The sequence below is a fragment of the Canis lupus genome, chromosome 19 (genome assembly GCF_003254725.2).
Source record: "Canis lupus dingo isolate Sandy chromosome 19, ASM325472v2, whole genome shotgun sequence".
Lineage (NCBI taxonomy): Eukaryota > Metazoa > Chordata > Mammalia > Carnivora > Canidae > Canis > Canis lupus.
In genome coordinates, this window is record NC_064261.1 from 34,108,814 (window position 1) to 34,118,406 (window position 9,593).

At 34.0% G+C, this 9,593-nt stretch overlaps 1 long non-coding RNA gene across 16 annotated transcripts in view; it reads right to left on the reverse strand.

Annotated features, from left to right (window-relative positions):
• Positions 1-9,593, reverse strand: part of LOC112648220 (uncharacterized) — a 191,404-nt gene that overhangs the window by 132,244 nt on the left and 49,567 nt on the right. For 15 of the 16 annotated variants that reach the window (XR_003128874.3, XR_003128862.3, XR_003128867.3 and 12 more), the window contains exon 1: positions 9,502-9,592. The exons of the other annotated variant lie outside the window; for it this stretch is intronic. This is a non-coding gene — a long non-coding RNA (uncharacterized LOC112648220). Of the gene's footprint in view, positions 1-9,501; position 9,593 lie in introns of those variants that run through there. 16 annotated transcript variants of the gene reach the window in all.

Consider the following 9,593-nt stretch of genomic DNA (forward strand, 5'->3'; position numbering starts at 1 on the left):
ATTTCATGTTCTTGTTGGCTGTATGTAGGTTTTCTTTGGAAAAATGTCTGTCCTTGAACATATTTTAAATGTATTAAATAGTAAAATAAATATGAATCTTATGTTTTATGTGTATGGCTTTGTAAAAATGTAAATAAGCTAGACTGATTTGATATATTTTATACATATTTAGATTCTAACTTACCATCAGTGGTCTTTTAAAATTGGGAGTATAAGGTATCCGAGTCACACAGTCTGAGTGTGCTAGCTAAAATAATTGGTCGTATAAATTTGTGCAACATTTTTTGAGCAGTTTCTCAATATCTAACACTAAGTTTTTACGAAGTGCACACACATTTTTGATCCTATAACTCCACTGCTAAAAGTTGGCTTCCACCTGGAGCAAAAATTCATACTCACAATATGATTATTGAAATATGGCAAAAATAATTCAATAACAACAGACTACAGACACAGTGGCTTTGGAACACAATAGTAATCAAAGTGTTTAGTTACTTATACAGCTTTTCTTTTCCTCTGAAGGGATTCTAAACAAACTAGTCTCCCTCACATTTTCCACTGAACTGATTAAATTTTTGTGCTATAGTGATGCTACATAAATGTTAACTTCCATACAGTATAGTTATATATTTCATACTTTTATAAAGTACTTTATAAAACATTTTGCATCAAAGCCCTCTACAGCTTTGAGGACTTTTATGTTCCAACTTTTATGAAGTTATAGTAATATGCTGTCATACTCTGTCCATCCCAATTAAACTCACTAAGACTGACAAGGAAGTAGATCCCAGGCTTCAAGCACAAGTCTCATGATCAGTCATTGCAGTAACACCTGTGAAAAGCAGGGTGACCCTAGAGAACTTGCCTTAGACAGTCTAGGTCTGGGAGCATTTTCCTGAAGTAGTTACTAAGAGTGCATCTGGACTCTTAAAGCTCCCCTGTTGGTTCTCACTAATAGAAAGAGTATGTAAGGCAGCACTGCTGGTGATTTACCATCAGGTCACTAGAAACAGGGACCTACTGTATAACTTGTGTTGTCAAATAAAAATGCCTAGACTCATATAAAAAGTGTCTCTTTTCTTTTGTCACCTTATAACAATACTCAGGTTCTCACCCAGTGTTTATCTGGAAGCTTCCATTCCTGCCTACATCAAAGTCAAGTTAGGCTCATATTAGGCAGAAGTACATGCAATTCATAAGTCAATTCTGTATATTAGAAGGAATTCAATATTCACAATTTCATATTCTTAAGCTTCTATATCCACTATTTGGTATTATCCTACCATCATGCTATAGGACGTGGTTTGGTATCTTAGTTTTGTTTCGTGTTTGTGTTTTTCCTCCAAGTGCATGCAAAGCATATCAGACTGAGATCCAATTATCAAAAAGGAAAATAAAAAAAATAGACTTGTGCTGATAGGCATCAATAGTTGCTAAGTGGTTGCTAAATAGTTGCTGCATCATACTTGTATTTTTGTATATATTTTTTCCTTTCCTTTCAAAACAGGTTTTTATCATTTAAATCATTTTGTTTCCAAAAACAGTAATTGAACTTAACCATCCAATTTTTATTTTGTTAACTTTATCTCTCATACCTATATTACTAATAGAAGGGGCTAATTTACAAAGGGCTTTTATGCCCTGTTAAAATATTGGTGATAGGCAGCCATTGAGGACTTTATGTTTGAAATACTTTTCCCAAATGGTTTGTCGCAATAATGCCTCCCTAAATGACTTAGATACTAATCTCCTAAATGAATAGCAAATCAGGTGCTTAGTCTATACCTGAAAAATATTCAGGATTTGCCAATATTGCGAAGAATGTGAAGTACTAAGTGAGGCAGTTAGTAAGAAAGGGGATCTTCTTCTCAGCGGCCATAAAGATAAGAACTGAAGTTCTTCAAACTACACTTAGACAGGTGTACCTTGACCAACAAATTCTGAGGCCACAGAACTTTCTTGGATATTGGCTAAGTAAAAGCAAAATAAAGCAAGGTTTGTAACATAGACTTGAGAGGACTTTGGGATAAAGAAAAAAAGAAATTTTCTTTTTTTTTTTTTTTTTTTCATCCGTATCCACTGATACGGATTCTCAGTGCTGGATAAGAGAGAATTGATGGCAATGATGGCAGAAATTGAATCTCCCACAAAGTGATCCCTGTAGAGAAGGAGGGTAAAAAGGTAGCAAGAGAGTCAAGACTATTTCAATCATTCCATATTTGTTTTATGACCATTTCATTCTAGACATTTGAGATGGAGAGAAAAGATGCCATCCCTGAATACACAGAACCTTTAACCTGACATAAGTAAGAGTTGTTCATTCATTCATTTATTCACTCGTCCTCTTAAGTCTTCAACCAAATATCTGCAGGAATAGAGATAACTGAATAATGGGGAATTATGGGGCATCTAATTACAGGGTGTTGGGGAGGACTTAGAATAGGAATTGGGCTTGTGTAAGGTGATTTTGACAAGGATTCAAAGAAGTTCTATATGAAAATGCTATCAGGAAATGGGGTTATTCTATGTTGGGTATCTAATAATTCTTATCCAGAATGCAAGAACAAAGAGAGGCTAAAGCAATGAATGAAAAAGAAACATCAGTGAATCATGTTAGCCAGGATAGGGATAATGATCCATCTTTGTGGTTTGAGTGACACCTTATTTTTATCTTGATTCATCAGAGTGGCCTTGTCTGACATTGGTGTTCTGTGGGATGACCCAATGGAAAAACACCAAGGCTTTGCTCTAACTGCCAGGCTGCCCCAAACTCTCAGGAGTGTTTTTATTTTCTATGTCATTTATTCAAGAAACATCTATAAAATATCTGTTATGGATATGCCCCTAAAATTATAAGTACATATTTGATAGTCTCATTCTTAAAAAGAATAGCTAAGTTTAAAGTTACAGACTATAAATTAGAATTATATGTTGATGAAGTGGCCTCAAATGAAGGAATTTTCAGGGTGGCAGGAAATATTCAGTGAAGGCTCCACAGAAGAAATGGTATTTAACTGAGTGCTGAAAGATGCATAGGTTTTGAAAGTTTCAGATAAGGAAGAACACTGGGAGCAGAAGTGGCAACCGAAAAAGTCCTAATAGGTAAGAAGTACTTTGAACACATCAGTAAGTCTGAGAAAGGACCTCACACATTAGGCTGAAGAGTTAATACTTTTTTTACTTTCCTTTAACTATAAAGAACTATGGAAGCATTTCATACAAAGAATATCTGTGATCACATTGGTACTTGACCAAGTATTTAAAGTGGGGTTAAAAACATTTCTTTATAAATTTATTTATTTATTTATTTATTTATTTATTTATTTATTTATATGAATAATTTGGAGAACTAAATAAGATCATACCAAAAGAGCCTAGTACAGGATCTGGCATGATCTGGGTGCATAGCAATGCTCTCATCACATGGGTTCTCCTCTTGCTCCCAGGGAGGATGTTAATCCTGTGGAAGAAAGGGCTGCCAGATGAGAAGAAACTATAGTCATGGAAGAAAGACTGTTTCAAGGAGACAAAAATGATTTAGTGTCTTTAGTAATGTCACTTGGTTTCAGAGAAGGATAAAAACAATTATGAGATCACACGTCAGTGATGAGTATTCTCTGGTTTTACAAAGCAGACATTCTTTCAAAACTTTTCATAAGGCCACCATTAAATATAAAATTTTAAATAGTCTGTCAGCAAAACATTATTAAATGCTGAAAAGCACCAGCAAGGGAAGACATGGCAACTTCTGAAAAGGTCTAAAATAGGATGGATTCTAATCTTTCTTGGATAATTTAAAAGGGATCTTGTGTGATGATAAGGAAATGAAGTAGATGACCTCTCAATGTCCTTTATAGACTAGAAATTATCCGATAATGCATTCTAATAAGTACTTGTAGTTAACAAAATAGGAAAGGGCTTCATTTTGAACTCTGTTATTTATTTTTTTTCTGTAGAATAAGGATTGATTTACCTTAAAGTTAAATAGGGTGTGAAATTGGTTCTTAAGTTTTTTTTAAGCAAAAAGGTTATCTATTATTTTTAATTTTGTATGATTTCACACATAATATATACTTACTTTGAAAAAATTTGAAAATATAATAATTTCCAAGTAAGAAAAAAATCACCCATAATTTTATCATCTATATACATTTTTGTTTAACAGTTTGATATCTACTCATCTATTATATTTAATACAAGAAATCAGTACAGGCAACATTCAATTCATAGCTAGCCCTCCCTGGATTCAATTCATTCTTCAATGGCCCTGCCTGAATTTCTACTCCTTCAAAAAATATTCTTCCTTTTCCTTCTCATCACATCCACTCTCACCTATCATCATAAATCAGAGTGTCTTTTAGGTCATTTTACAATTCTGTTCACCACATCTACATTGAAGGACAGTGAATAGCAGGGTTGAGGAAAGACAGCATCAATTGCTTTTTATTTATCAAACTACTTTCTCCTCCCTCAGAGCTTTATGTACCATTAAATGCAGTCCGTTGAAAACTGCCCACAAAAATGTTCAAGGAAAAAAATGGTACAAACAACTCAGGGAAACCACTTAGCCGTCTGGTATATAAACATCAAGGCTGTAGACAGCTCTCTAGAGATAATGGACATCAAAATAAAGAGAGGAATTCTCCTGTATATAATTCAATACAAAATCACACATTCTACTGCATTACATTAGTGGCAGCAAAAATTGCACTCAAGGACTTAATTCTGAAGCAAATGGATTTAAATTTTTATATTACTTGTAAGTCTTTCAATAAGGAAATTGAAGATAGTGTCAAAAGTGACACAGGTTTTAATTTTAGGAAAGTTCCATCCAATGTGTACCAGGCATGATTAGAATAAATAAAAAAAAAAAAACAAAAATATAATCATGTCTCTATCAAGTTTTCATCTTTGGTTAATAAAAAGGAACTCAGTTAAAAAGGAGACAACTTGGGACACGTGGGTGGCACAGTTAAGCGTTCAACTCTTGGTTTTGGATCAGGTTGTGATCCCTGGTTGAGAGAAAAGCCCCACATAAAGCCCCACATCAAGCTCCACACTCACATGAGGCATGGAGTCTGCTTGAGTTTCTCTCTCCTTCTTCCCCTTCCCTCATCCCTCTCTCTCAAATAAATAAATAAACCAAAAAAAAAAAAAAAAAGGGAAACACTTTTCCACAGCACCTAAATGGAGTAGCCATTTGTTCTGGGGAGATCTTTGTTTTCTGCTAAGTGGCTGTTTCCTTTTTTGCAATTATCCTATTATTTGGCACGTTTGGGGGTAATCATTAAATGTCTTGCACAGTGCTAAATACTTTCTATGGTGGTAAAGACTCTATATGCAACATCTCATTTAATCTTCATTATAATCTTAAGGTAAGTAAAATTATTATATGGATTTTATATTTGAGGCAGCAGATTCCCAGAGATTAAGTCATTTGCTTATGTCACACTTCTAGTGAGTGTGACCAGGCAGTCTATCATCAGAACCATCATGGCTAATGCCTGAATAGATTACCTAACTTATTCTCTTTAATAATATTTTAAAATGGAAATAATATTTGTCACCAGCATATCCCACGTGTTTGTGTGTGTGTGTATGTGTATATATACATATATTTACTTTGGGGGGTGATGGATATGTTTATTACCTTAATTTTGCTGGTGGCTTCACATAAACTTTTTAAAATTTAATTTTAAATTAAAATTTTATTAAAAAAATAAATAAAATTTTATTTTAATTTTATAAAATTATAAACCTTAAATATTTGTGACTCATTGTATTTCAGTTATACCTTAATCATTTTTTTAAATGAGGTCTATTTTCTTATATAAAGATTGAGAGTTTGCTCCATGAAGGGAAATACAAAGAGTCTCAACCAGATTGATATAATAAGTTAAAGGAAACTTCTTGGAATCAGAAGGTGCTAATGCAGCACAAGCACCAATTCTAATCAGTATGAATATTCAGTCAATATGTTGTTATTATTAGTAGTAGTAGTAGCAATAGTAGTATGGAAACCTAGGAATGGAAGAGAAAAGAGAAATGAAAAAGCTATTTATCTTTTATTAAGTATCTGCTTATTTTACACATTGTGTCATACTCTAGGAAGATGGGGAAAGGAATAGGAAGGGTAACTAGAAATCTTAATTTTCATCCATGCAATAAAAATATACTAATGATCCAATATTAGATCAGGCTTTGTAGGAAATACTGGGGATGTAAGATGTACAGATACAATTCAGGCTTTTACTAAGCTCTTTTATACAGGTTATTATGGAGCACTTTTATAGAAGTAATGCAGTATACCACAGAACATAAAAGAAAGACACCTGGTCCAGCTAATAGTAGAGTTGAGTTAAAAGCAGGAAAATTTCCTAAGGACAATGTCTTAAAAACTTAGTAAGGAATGGTCTGATTAAGATGGTGGGAAAGTGCACTAATAACAGGGAACAGTGTGTGCTAAGGCACATATTTGACAGTGCAGACAATCTGGATAATTTCAACCATTTCAGTATGGCTTCAGCATGAGCAAGATGAAATGATAAAGGAGGAAATCAATGGGACAAATATGGTTGTAAGTGATCAAAAAGAATTCTATATCTAATGTTAGGGCATCCAGATTTTATTATGAATAATAAGAAAGTGAAAAAATAAGAATGGATTTAATTTGTGTGATCTACTTCAGTGATTTCTGTTTTTATTCTGTATCTTTTTTTAAATTTATTTTTATTTTTATTTTTTTTTATTCTGTATCTTCACAGACTTTGGGGTGCCTGGGTGTCTCAGTTGGTTAAGCAACCAATTCTTGATTTCAGCTCAGGTCATGATGTCTGGGTCCTGGGACTGAACCCATGTCTCACCACTCAGCAGGGATTCTGCTTCTCTCCCTCTTTCTTTGTCTCCCCTCACCCTCATTCTTTCACTCTCTCAAAAATAAATAAATCTTAAAAAAATATATTTACATGGTCTTTGAAATGTATGTAATAAACTATGCAAAGGATATCTATTTTAGAAGAGTTATAACAGAGTAAAACTAGTTTGAAGACAGAAGGTGCTAACATCTTCCTTCTGTGAGAGCTCTAGTATTTTGTCTCACCACAGAAAATCAGCAAAAATGTGAACCATTTTGGATGTTTGTTGTATGGGAATAGCTTTTCTTATGGGGCCAGCATTGACTAGAATTTACTAGTATCTTAGAACCATGAAATCATAAAATATCAGATCTGAAAAAAGTCTGAAATCATCTATCCCAATTCCATTTATAGATAAGAAAACTTGGATCAGAGACAAGTGAATTCCCTATAATGTCACATAATCAGAAACCGGAAGAGCAAATAGTACAATATACGACTGCCACTACCTAGTCCTGGTCTCCTTAATGCTCACTAGGCTGCTTAGCCTGCAACATTTTCAATACCCATTACTGACAGTTGATGTTAAAATATTATTGATAATCATTTGAAAATTAGCATCTGCAATATTTAGCATATAAAAATCATATGAATGTACCCCTGAAACTAAAGTAACACTTTGTGTCAAATATTTTTCAATTAAAACAAAACAAAACAGAACAAAAACCCATATTACTTCGTAAAAACAAAGAAATCACACAAAGCTATTTAAACCTTTGAAGCAAGACTGAAAGAATTTAGCTTTTCCAAAGTTCCTTGTCACATGGTTACAACAAAACTTACACATGAAAAATTTTCAACTTGAGGTAATCATAAAATGCACATCTAGTTCAAGATGGCAGATATCTTTTTTCTTCTTAAAAGTCTATTAAATTGATTTCAAATAAATAAATACTAATAATAAGGATGTTTAGAACAATTATTATGAAAAGGGGTTTGAGATATTCTAAGGAGCATGACAAGTAAAGATTCCAATTACATAGGCTTGATTTTTATGTCTCCCCCAAACAAAATAAAGACTATCCGAAGTAGAGATATTTAGACTCTTAAAGCTCTTTAATTTCCTCACTATTTAACTAAAGATAGTGGGTAGAACCTTAAACTGAGTGTCTCCACTGTCTTTACTGTCGAAATAGTTTAATCCAAGAAAGCTAATGACAAAGATCCCATTTTCCTTTAAACATATAAGCACTAACTGAGTAATAGAATCTCAACATTTGAAGGAATCTTAAAGAGGATGTGTCCTGTCACTATACTTTAGTATGTGGAAAGTACAGCACAAAGACATAGATCTATGTATTTGAACTCAAGTTCCTGTGTCTCCCAAGACAGGGCTGAAGGGCTGCCTGTGTCCCTAATTTCTATAAATATGGCCACTTGACTTCTTTCCTTGACAACTCTCTTCCTGACTCTTCATATAACATATATTGGCAAGTTCTCTCAAATTTATGTTTGAGCTAGATCTCAAACCTGCTCACTTTTCCCCCATTTTAATTACATCCATGCTAGTCATAAGTCAATAATAATTTATCACGTTTCCACAGTGTGCCAGATACATTTGCACTGACTGGTGTGACAGTCCCAACACTCAACAAGCTTAAATTATAGTGGAAGTAATAATCTGAAAAAAAAACTAAATAAATCAGATAACAGAGTGATATGTGATATAGATAAAATAAAATCCCAGTTTAGATCATCACTTTTTCAGGAATTTGTAGGAGATACCTTTCTTTCACACTTCAAGAGTGCCAAGCATCTCTCTGGTGACATTACCTACTCTGCTTTGTCATTATGGTTTCTTGTTACTGCAGTCACTCCCAGGTAAGGTAAAAGTGGAGACATGCAAATGCATACACAATTATCTGGACATTCTACTTCTAAATGGCATCTTATGTAAGGAGCTCTGCATACATGCTTGCCAGTGAAACAACTATAACTAGTGAATATTATAAAACAAAACAAAAAAATCAACCTTTTAAAGTCTGTGAAACCTGCCCTTAGGACATAAAACAAATGAACAAAAAAACATTTATTCAAGAAAATCTAAATCTCAATAAGAACTTTGAGGATCTGTGGTACTTGCATAATAACCTGCTGTCTTCTTCCTACTAATCTTGCACTGAGCATGGGGGAAACTCCACTCTGGCTAAGTGTGGCCAAGAAGACTAATCCTCTCCCCGCAAAACTCCCATTGAAAGGCTACAGTAGCTCCCTTGAAGGGCCAACGGCAGCCTTTTTCATCATCCAGCTCTGTGTTACAGGAGCTAAATTCCAGGTCAGTGTAGCCCAGAGGTTGAGAACCTTTTCCACACTCAGTCTTAACCTGTAGGGTAAAGGCTTTCCCCCAGGTGTGGGGGAGCATTGCTGAAAAGCCATCCATCCTCCATAGATATCTAGGGAAAATGTATCCCTTTCTTTCTTCATTGATTGTGGTGATCATATCTGTTTTCTTTACTTTCATACTTTATCATTATACCTGGACCAAGTGGAGAACACAAATACTTGATGAAAAAGAATGAAACAAAAGCTCCCTCTTTTATTTCTAGTTATATAATCTTAACCATCAATATTGGGTTGAATAGTTTACCTCCAGGACTGATATCCTTCCCAGAACCTCAGAATGTGACCTTATTTAGAAATGGTGTCATGGCAGATGTGATTAGTTAAGATGAGGTCACA